Source organism: Ovis canadensis, chromosome 14, assembly GCF_042477335.2.
Source record: "Ovis canadensis isolate MfBH-ARS-UI-01 breed Bighorn chromosome 14, ARS-UI_OviCan_v2, whole genome shotgun sequence".
NCBI classification, from domain to species: domain Eukaryota; kingdom Metazoa; phylum Chordata; class Mammalia; order Artiodactyla; family Bovidae; genus Ovis; species Ovis canadensis.
Window position 1 is genome coordinate 71,107,720 of NC_091258.1, and position 11,601 is coordinate 71,119,320.

At 41.7% G+C, this 11,601-nt stretch overlaps 1 pseudogene; it reads left to right on the top strand.

Moving 5' to 3' along the window:
* Positions 1 to 1,032: 1,032 nt before the first annotated feature.
* Positions 1,033 to 11,601, top strand: part of LOC138419599 (zinc finger protein 420-like) — a 29,941-nt pseudogene continuing 19,372 nt past the window's right edge.

Genomic DNA, 11,601 nt, shown 5'->3' on the forward strand with positions numbered 1-11,601 from the left:
AAGGTATTTTCTCAAAATGCAGATGTGAGTTTGAGACGTCATATCCCCCAGAAGATGCAGTGCAGGAGGAAGAAGAGGAGGAAATGGCAGCTTCTCAGGTAATTGTCCTGTCCCAGGTGTGGGGCTGTGTTTGCTTTTCCTCCTGAAATGCCTAGACTGAGAATCTGCAAAACTTTAGTTCTCTGCTTCTATTTTTTCTGCCTGGAGTGCTTGTTATCACCTTCTCATTCACCCCCCCCCTTTTTTTTTTTTAATTTTAAATAGTGAAAACCAGCTCTTCATGTTTCGTCTCCCTCATATTCCAGAGCCTTTTCTCCATTGTGTGTATCCTGGCTTTCTATAGAGCATGATGAATTGTCAACATGAAATAGTGACTTCAATGTTCAATACATTCCCTTTGTGAGAGATCAATACAGGGAGGCACTGGTATCTGAGATTCCCACTGGGATGTGGTTCAGTGTTAGGATCTTAGAGAAGTCGGGGAAATGCCGTGATGAATTTACATGTGGATGCAATTCAGCTCTCTAGAACAGGAGTAAGAAAATGCCCTTGTTAATAGAATGAACTCAGCATTCCAGAATTTTTCAGAAGTTAAAATAGCAGAGCCAATCCTCTATACCAATGAGAAAAATATACTAATTAAATGGAGTATTAAGCTACAGATCATGGGAGGTATATAGGAGGTGGAATTTGCAGAAAGCTGACATTTTTCATGATAGATTGAGATCATGGTTTTCCTAATATTGCCAAAATGCCAGGCAGAGATAATGCATTTTTCTGTGTACTCTTACCCGTGATCTCTGATGTTCACTGGTTCAGGTGCTTCTCTGAGATTTCCACGCTAATGAAATTCATTTTTTTCTTTTTGTCTTGAACAAGGATCTTGGAAAGAAAAAGTGATGGATATGCCTATCACAGTTAATGAGGTAATGCCGTATCTTCTTAGTTACTCTTTGCTTTGAAAAATAAGCACTGTCAGCTAAGACAGATGCACAGTTTGAGAGATGTGCATTAAGTTTTATTTGTGGCAAAATGAGGACAGCAGCCCAGGAGACAGCATCTCAGAGAACTCTGAGAAACTGCTCCAAAGAGCCAGTGGCGGAAGGTCAGTATGTGAGTTTGGTGAAGGAGGAATTCAATGCAATCAAGCACTTACTTTACAAAAGGATTTCTGCCAGGCATGAGGAACTGAAGTCATCATTTAGTGGTTTAGTGCTTTTCTAGATATGAAGAGATGCAAGGATTGGGATCATGAAAGCAGTTCCTGAAAATATCTGACTCTCCAAAGACCTGTTCCACCAGATTCCCTGGAGCAGAGTGCTGCAATCCAACCTGAACTCCATCAAGGGGATTTAAGTCAGTTGCAGCACCATAGGGTTCATTCTCCCCAGAGGCAGATCGCAAACCCCTTGTTATTCAGTTCAGTTCAGTTGCTCAGTCGTGTCTGACTCTTTGCAACCCCATGAATCACACCACGCCAGACCTCCCTGTCCATCACCAACTCCAGGAGTTCACTTAGACTCACGTCCATTGAGTCAGTGATGCCATCCATCCAGCCATCTCATCCTCTGTCGTCCCATTCTCCCCCTGCCACCAATCCCTCCCAGCATCAGAGTCTTTTCCAATGAGTCAACTCTTTGCATGAGGCGGCCAAAGTACTGGAGTTTCAGCTTTAGCACCATTCCTTCCAAAGAAATCTCAGGGCTGATCTTCTTCAGGATGGACTGGTTGGATCTCCTTGCAGTCCAAGGGACTCTCAAGAGTCTTCTCCAACACCACAGTTCAAACGCATCAATTTCTCGGCACTCAGCCTTCTTCACAGTCCAACTCTCACATCCATACATGACTACTGGAAAAACCATAGCCTTGACTAAATGGACCTTAGTTGGCAAAGTAATATCTGTGCTTTTGAATATGCTATCTAGGTTGGTCATAACTTTTCTTCCAAGGAGTAAGCGTCTTTTAATTTCATGGATCCAGTCTCCATCTGCAGGGATTTTGGAGCCCCCAAAAATAAAGTCTGACACAATTTCCACTGTTTCCCTATCTGTTTCCCATAAAGGCATGGGACCATATGCCATGATCTTCGTTTTCTGAATGTTGAGCTTTAAGCAAACTTTTTCACTGTCCTCTTTCACTTTCATCAAGAGGCTTTTTAGTTCTTCACTTTCTGCCATAAGAGTGGTGTCATCTGCATATTGGATGTTGTTGATATTCCTCCCGGCAATCTTCATTCTAGCTAGTGTTTCTTCAGTCCAGCGTTTCTCATGATGTACTCTGCATATAAGGTAAAGAAGCAGCGTGACAATATACAGCCTTGACGTACTCCTTTTCCTATTTGGAACTGCTCTGTTGTTCCATGTCCAGTTCTAACTGTTGCTTCCTGACCTGCATATAGATTTCTCAAGAGGCAGGTCAGGTGGTCTGCTATTCCCATCCCTTTCAGAATTTCCCACAGTGTATTATGATCCACACAGTCAAAGGCTTTAGCAGTCAATAAAGCAGAAATAATTGGTTTTCTGGAACTCTCTAGCTTTTTCCATGATCCAGCGGATGTTGGCAATTTGATTTCTGGCTCCTCTGCCTTTTCTAAAACCAGCTTGAACATCTGGAAATTCACGGTTCGCGTATTGCTGAAGCCTGGCTTGGAGAATTTTGAGCATTACTTTACTAGCATGTGAGATGAGTGCAATTGTGCGGTAGTTTGAGCATTCTTTGGCATTGCCTTTCTTTGGGATTGGAATGAAAACTGACCTTTTCCAGTTCTGTGGCCACTGTTGAGTTTTCCAAATTTGTTGGCATATTGAGTGCAGCACTTTCACAGCATCATCTTTAAGGATTTGAAACAGCTCAATTGGAATTCCATCATCTCCACTAGCTTTGTTCATAGTGATGCTTTCTAAGGCCCACTTGACTTCACATTCCAAGATGTCTGGCTCTAGATGAGTGATCACACCATCGTGATTATCCGGGTTGTGAAGATATTTTTTGTACAGTTCTTTTGTTGATTCTTGCCACCTCTTCTTCAAATCTTCTGCTTCTGTTAGGTCCCGACCATTTCTGTGCTTTATCAAGCCCATCTTTGCATGAAATGTTCCCTTGGTATCTCTTATTTTCTTGAAGAGATCTCTCGTCTTTCCCATTCTGTTGTTTCCCTTTATTTCTTTGCATTGATCTCTGAAGAAGGCTTTCTTATCTCTTCTTGCTATTCCTTGGAACTCTGCATTCAGATGCTTATATCTTTCCTTTTCTCCTTTGCTTCTCGCTTCTCTTCTTTTCACAGCTATTTGTAAGGCTTCCCCAGACAGCCATTTTGGTTTTTTGCATTTCTTTTCCATGGTGATGGTCTTGATCCCTGTCTCCTGTCCAATGTCATGAACCTTATTCCATAGTTCATCAGGCACACTATCTATCAGATCTAAGCCCTTAAATCTATTTCTCACTTCCGCTGTAGAATCATAAGGGATTTGATTCAGATCATACCTGAATGGTCTAGTGGTTTTCCCTGTTTTCTTCAATTTAAGTCTGAATTTGGTAATAAGGAGTTCATGATCTGAGCCACAGTCAGCTGCTGGTCTTGTTTTTATTGACTGTATAGAGCTTCTCCATCTTTGGCTGCAATGAATATAATCAATCTGATTTCGGTGTTGACCATCTGGTGATGTCCATATGTAGAGTCTTCTCTTGTGTTGTTGGAAGAGGGTGTTTGCTATGACCAGTGCATTTTTTTGGCAAAACTCTATTAGTCTTTGCCCTGCTTCATTCTGCTTTCCAAGGCCAAATTTGCCTGTTACTCCAGGTGTTTCTTGACTTCCTACTTTTGCATTCCAGTCCCCTATAATGAAGAGGACATCTTTTTTGGGTGTTAGTTCTAAAAGGTCTTGTTCAGTCGCTGGCGATGCTCTTGGCAAGTGCCGATTTGTAGTTGACAACACTCCTGTGTGTTTAGTAGAGATGCTGGGATTTGGGAGTAGGGATTTTCACCACTCAAGCCCAGGTCTGATCATTTCCAGTACACTCCACGCTCACATCACAGATAGAGTCTCATCACATTTCTGTATTTTCCAAAATGCTTACAAGAATCATATTACTGTGAATCTATGTTCAACTGTGTTAAATTTTAAAATATAGTTCCATGCAAATGGTAGATTTTTTAGGAAATTAAAAAGTTCAGAACCAGAGGTGTCTATTTTTTAAAATCATTGTGTATGTCTGCACCCTAGTCTATTTTAAAAATTTTGAATAATATTGTCACACGAGTGTATGTTCCTCGGTTCTTTGTTTCCTCACAACAAAGATTTGGAGCGACGAATATTAAAGCCCTCGGCACATCACAGCTGTCGGGTCTTGGACAAACTGTGTTATAGCTCTTAGGCAAATCAGTGTTAGAGCTCTGTTTTATTTAGACGATAGCAGGAGAATCCATCCTCAAAGCGTGAGGGCATACCAACCCAAAGACTCGAAGAGAAGAGCGTGGAGGAGTGCGTGGGGGAGGGAGAAAAAGAGAAGAGCTCACGCATACACGTGGGAGAGAAAGAGGGAGAGAGAGAAAGCGCTTTGGCTCCTCCTTTTATATGTTTTTTTCCTCGACCTGGGCCTGCCCTATGCAAATTTCATTTAGCCAGGAGTGTTGTTTGTTCTACCTGAAGTCTCCATTCTGGTCCTCGGACCTTCCTCAGACCTTCCTTGTCTTTTAGCCACCACTATTTTGGACTCCTTTTCCCTAATCTACCTACCTAACAATATCATCCTCAAATATTTATGTACATTTTCAATCAGTTAAAAATTATCCTGATTTTATTGCCAAGACCATTTTTCTCTTAATATGTATACAGTCCTGATTTTAGTGTATGTCTGTATGCATGAACATGTTAACATCATTTGATAGATTTTTTTTCCTTTTCTTCTTTGAAGATTCTTTGAAGCAGGGAATAGCTACTCACTGCAGTATTTATGCCTTGAGAATCCCATGGACAGAGAAGCCTAGTAGGCTACAGTCCCTGGGGTTGCACACGACTGAGTGACTAACACTTTTCTTGTTTTTAGTATTATTTACAAATACAGAAATTTCTATAAACTTTCATTAGAGTTAGCTCTGTGCGTTTGTCTTTGTTTCATTAAAGTCTAGAGTCGAGTCGCTCCAGACGTGTCCGACTCTGCGACCCCATAGACGGCAACCCACCAGGCTCCCCAGTCCCTTAAGCTGTCATTTAAAGGATGTTTGTTAAAATATTTGCCAAAAGATGATACAGCAACAGTATTGATTTTAAATTATGTCTGGTATACATTCAAGACTCTGAAAACTGTCAGAAAATAGTATATACCAGATCGTTAAAATGATTCCTGTCACCGAGGTTACTATCCTATCAGACCTGTAAAATCTGTAAAGCACTTACAGTTCAAAGTTAACTGTGAATTCTTTCTTTACTCTTCTTCTTTGTTGCTGTTCAAACATTGTCACTCATAGAGCAGAATTTTCAACATTATTAGTTCAAATAAGCTTGTGAAAAATGTGGCACACTGAGCCCACTCCAGGACATTGGATCAGGAAGTGCTTTTAAAAAATATTTCCTGTTTCTTTTGATAGACAGTTTGTCATCTGTCAACTGAGTACAACACTCAAAAATAAATATGGCAATTTTAATCTGATTGTAATTTCTCTTCCAAATCAGAATAATTTCTGTAGTGGTTGATGGATCGTATCTCATCCTCTTTTCTTGGGGTTAAAAATGTGGTAGAATATATTATAGTGTAAAAATTATATTCCTCTGTAACACCAGACATTCTTCTAAATCGAAGCCATTTCTCTTGCTGGTTTCCTCTTGGGTCACATTAGGAAGTCTTCCCATGACCACATGGCACCTGTACTTTGTATTTCAGGGATGGCTGACATTCCAGATGTGGCCATAGACTTCACTCAAGAGGAGTGGGAATGCCTGGACTTCAGTCAGCGAGAATTGTACAGGGACGTGATGTTAGAGAACTACAGGAACCTGGCCTCCTTGGGTGAGGATAACTGCCTTCCAGAATCCCTTCTCTACCCACGGGTTTTGGTTTCTGCATTTCTAGAATGTCTCCTAGAATCTTCTGCTCCTTATAATAGTTTCAGATCCCTGCTTTCTATGGGGTAATGAATATTTATGAGTTGAGAAAGAAGACCTCATGATGATTCATTATGATTCTAACTTTTCCTTGATGGAATCTTCATCCTTCTTCTAGGTTAGTGGTAATTCTGTAGGTTCTGTGGTATAAAAGGGTGCCACTCTCCTTTATAAATCAGATATCTCCTACTTACTTACTTTAGACTTAGTAGTACTTGACTAGAATCGCAAGATCTTTTCTTTATGAACTTTCTAGTTATAAAAGTGCTTCGATAAAGTATTTGGGGATATAACTTTCTAGGCTATATTAACATTCAACCATGCCTTCTCTAGAATGTTAGTAGTAATAATGTAATGGGCAAAACTATGGTCATGTCTGACTCTTTGTGACCCTATGGAACAGTCCATGGAATTCTCCAGGGCAGAATACTGGAGTGGGTAGCGGTTCCCTTTCCAGAGGATCTTCCCACCCCAGGAATCAAATACAGGTTTCCCACAGTGCAGGTGGCTTCTTTACCAGCTGAGCCACCAGGGAATTTTAATACAGCTTAGGAAATTATGTCCCCAAATACTTTAGTTCTAGGCTGTATTAACATTCTACCATGCCTTGTCTGGGCTTCCCAGGTGGCACTAGTGGTAAAGAACCTGCCTGCCAATGCAGGAGACGTAAAAGAAGTGTGTTTGATCCCTGGGTTGGGAGGAATTCCTGGAGGAGGACATGGCAACCCACTCAGTACTTTTGCCTGGACACTCCCATGGACAGAGGAGCCTGGTGGGCTACAGTCCATAGGGTGGCAAAGAGTCAGACAGGACTGGAGTGACTTAGCACATGTGCCTTCTCTTCTCACTTGAATATATATTAGATTGGAAACTGATGAATCTCTAGTAAAATGAATATTCCTTTTCCTGATAGCAGGTCTTGTGGTCTCTAAGCCAGACCTGGTCACCTTTCTGCAAATAAAAAATCCCTGGGATGTAAGGAGACTGGAGATACCAGCCATATACACAGGTATGTATGAATGGATGGAGCCAATGAGTCAACGACAGGTCCAAAGATTAGTGAGGAATTCATCCTTTGTCATGTGGTTTGGGAAGATCTGCTTCAATGGAAATGATTTTAGAGAAGTCTGAGTTTTTTTTCTGTTGCTGTCATAGGCGGATATCACCTGCCCCATTCTGTCCCTTTAAATTATTCCTGAATTCATCTCCAGTGATTACTTTTCTCAATCACAGTGAGAACTGAAATCCTTCTCTTGGCCTGTGACAACCTGCATGAATCTACTACTATTCAATTTCTTCAGTGGGCGGAGGGTCGGGGGTGGTGGTGTGTGTTGGCGCCCTAGGAAACCTGGACATTTCTGAAAAACTCTAAGATGCTCCTATTAAAGTTTCTACCTCGAGATGGCAGTGAGTGAGTGGAATTGTAGACATACTGCCAAAGTTCTAAGAATATTGGGGACAGAAGTTTGTTTGTTTGTTTTCTGACATAATTTCTAAAACACTGGAAGCTACAAATATGATCTTATAAATATTAAATTCAAGTAATTTCTTCACTGCATAAACCAAAACCTCCCTAAAGAGAAAGAATGCCAGTCTCAGGGTTACTTCAAAGTTTCTGTTTTCTTCAAATGAACTCATATGAAATGTTAAGTGTATTGGCCCCAATTCCTCAATACTAAAAGACTTAAGTATATTCAATTAACTTAAAGAATTTTCAAATAAACTGGCATAAGAGCGTAAAACATTTTCCACCATATTTATAATGGTTTCACAGTATTGCAATGTTTAGATAATAGAATCTTTTTAAAACGTTCTTATTGGAGTATAACTGGTTTACAATGTTGTACAGCAAAGAGAAGCCATTTTACGTACAGATATCTAGTCTTTTTAAGATTTCCTTCCCAATTAGATCTCCACAGAGCATTGATACTGTTAACACCTCATTTTTAAAGTCTCATTTCTTAATTTCTCAAGAACTGCTTCTTTATTTAATTAATCTTGTTATCAGCTTCCCCAGACTTTGTCCTACATGCCCTCGGTTTCTGATTAGACCTATGCCAGTATCATTTATGATTTTTATATTGAAACATCATATAGAACATGTTAAAATAAGAAGTCGGTTAAAGAATTAGAGGCCACCTAGTGGCACCTGCATTTAAGATGACTTAAGTCAAAGAGTAATCATTAGATATTTTCTGGGTTTGTGGTCTGTTCTGCAGGCTGCAGGATCCTAGCTCCTCTTGTTCTGTTGTCTTCCCCCTAGTGGGTGAGGTTGGTCCACAGGCTTGTACCCTTATCCCCTTGATCTGGGCTATGTATGCTGTTATTGTGACCCGAGCCTCCCCTGGACATTCAGGGGAGCTTCCCCTTGGTTCTATGGTTGTCACTGCCCTGTCAGGGGTGGGGTCTGCTCCTTGGTTGGTGCAGAAGAGCCCCCAGATCCACTTCTTCACTGTGATTCTGATCTGTGGTCAAGGCAGGTAGGATTGGATGATACCCACTGGGAGAGAAGCCACTAAGGATTGCTCCTCTGGGGATGTTCACCTTGGGGTGTGCTCATGCACTGTGTGAGTCTCATGTGACCCCATGTTGGCACTGCTCTTGGCCCCCCTTTAACCATGGGCATGATGGCACATTGCTCTGGTGTGTCTCAGATGTTGTTTTCACTGGAACACCAGCATAGTTCCAGTGAACTCAGGTCCCAGAATTGCATTCATGGAGCTGGACCTGCTGTGGTGCTATGGGGGCAACTCAGACTCAGGCCTGGCCCCACCCCATAGTATACATCCCCAAAAAGTCAACAGCTACTAAAGCTACACCTCCCATGACTGGAGGAGCCCTGGTTGTCCATTCAGATGCTCTGTAGGGGCTGAGAGGACAAAGCCAATGGTAGGTATAAAACCATGGTTTGTGAAACCGTGAGGACAGACTTCAGGTTTTCTTCATTAACCCTGGGGCTCAGCTGAGCTTTCAGCTCCCTCTATGTGTGTGGGCAACCCACAGGTGTCTGCTCCAGAGGCTGCCCCAGAGCACCGGAGTCTGCTGATTGTGGAGGAGGTGCATGGGGGGAGGCTGTGGCTGGAGCTCAATAGAGCCCACCCGGGTGGTGGCCTTTCCTAGTGCTGGGGGAGGAGGGGCCAGCACAGGGGGACAGGGGCTGCAATGGTGGGTCTTCCCTTTGGGCATCACTCAACAATGGCACTCTGCTCTCTGGTGGTTCAGTCTTCCTCCAGAAGTATTCTAGCTTATAGAGCTCCTCCCTCACCCCAAACCTCTCAAGATGCCTCCTCACAGCCCACAGGAGACCTCTGCCTGGGTCTGCTCTCCAGACCCCACATTGCAGCACCCAGCCTTTGTCTGCAGCAGTGGACAGCCTCTCAGGCTGGGCGGGCAGGGTTGAGATCAGTACCCTGTGTACAGGTCTCACTCTGTCCTGCTGCCACAGACTGTTGCCGCGTTCTCCTCCCACAGAGAATGAGGCTCCCCTTCTGTCCCAGCTGAGCTCACACCAGCCCCAGTAGATAGGAACAATAGATAAGAAAACTTTCATTTGGTATCTCTCAGCTGTGTCTTCTCACAACACCCGTGGTTTGATGTCAAAGAATCCAAGATTAGAAAATTTAATCCAAAAAGCAACCCTAGGAATATATGAAAGGTCTCACCTTGGAAATGAACATTTAATGAAAGACCAGGAATATACAGGGGTATGTGAAAGATCTAGAAGATGTTTATATGGACAGAAAGGAACCGAGACACTTTCACACAATACGGACATTACTGCCCAAAGAAATGAGCAATGTCAGTCAAACTGCAGAAAACACCCATTTCAGTTATCAACATCTGCAGAGCAATGTATCTCTTCAAGCAAAGGCATAAATCATTTTTTGAAACATGCACGTTCTTTGAAGGGAAATGTGGAAAATCTGGAAAGTCATCCAGTCTCTACTGCAAATACTCATACAAACCACTCTGACCACAGGCTTTGATTACATATACATTCAAGCACGTCTGAAAACCAGAAATTTAAAAATGATGGGGAAAACTCGCAATATAATTAGTTTGAGGGATCTGTAAGCAAGGGGTCATTATTCTTCCACCAACAGACAGTTTCTCTGTTCCAAAATGTGTAATGTTGATAATAATGGAAGAGAGTTAATCCCAACATCATGTTCAATACACACCATGATACTGTTAATACGGACCAACTTCTCAGGTGTAATAACACGAGTCAGGCCTTAAGTAAGAGATCTACCCCCCAAGAATCATAACAATATTTACGAAGCCGTGAGATGCCATTCTTGCAATGAAACTGGGTGTAAAACTGAACAAGACTCTAACGCTATGAAACATCAGGGACCTCAATCTTCAGACAGAGATTCTGACAATAGTACATGGAGGAATATCTTTTATCAAACATCAGGTCTTCCACTAAATGAGAGTACACATACTGGAGAGAAGACTAACAATTGTGAATATGGTGATGTTTCTAATCAGTCTTCAAATCTCACTCAACATCAGAGTATTCAGAATCCGCACTAAAGTTATAAGTGTAAGCAATGTGAGAAAGCCTTTACTAACTCATCCAGTCTAAGTAGACACAGGAAAATTCATTCAGGATGGAAACCTTTCAAATGTACAGAGTGTGGCAACACCTCTAATCAGAATTCAGAGCTTAGTCAAGATCAGCAAATCCACACTGGTAAGAAATCTTATGAATGTAAACAATGGGCAAAAGCATTTATGTGTTACTCAAACCTTAGTCGACATCAGCAAATTCACACTGGGGAAAAGGATTATAAATGTAAAAAGTGTGGCAAAGCCTTTAATCAGGTGTCACATCTTACTGAACACCAGAGAATTCATACTGGAGAGAAGCCTTATAAATGTATAGAATGTGGAAAAGCCTTCAGTCACTACTCAGCTCTTACTCAACACCAGAGAATTCATACTGGGGAGAGGCCTTATAAATGTAAAGATAATGGCAAAGACTTTAGCAAGCACTCAGCTCTTACTTGCCATCAGAGAATTCATACTGGAGAGAAACCCTACAAATGTAAAGAATGTGGAAAAGCCTTCATCAAGCACTCACGTCTTACTCAACAGCACAGAATTCATACTGGAGAAGTGGCAAAGTCTTTAATCTGAGCTCTCACCTTATTAGAGATCATAGAGCACGTACTGGAGAGAAACCGTAGTAATAAGTGATGGAAGAGGTTTGTCCTAAACATACACTTGAGAAAATACAAGCCCATTTATTTAAGAAAGATAAGGAATAAAAAAAGAAAGAAAGAAAGAAAAGGAATGACATAAAATGTAGAAAAGTTTTTAATAAAAATTAAATCTAAATAAATAGAAATTGCACACTGGAAAAAGTGAAAGTCGCTCAGTTGTTTCCAACTCTTTGCAACCCCATGGACTGTGTCCATGGAATTCTCCAGGCCAGAATAGTGGGGTGGGAGGTGGATTCTTTACCAACTGAGCTAACAGGGAAGCCCACACA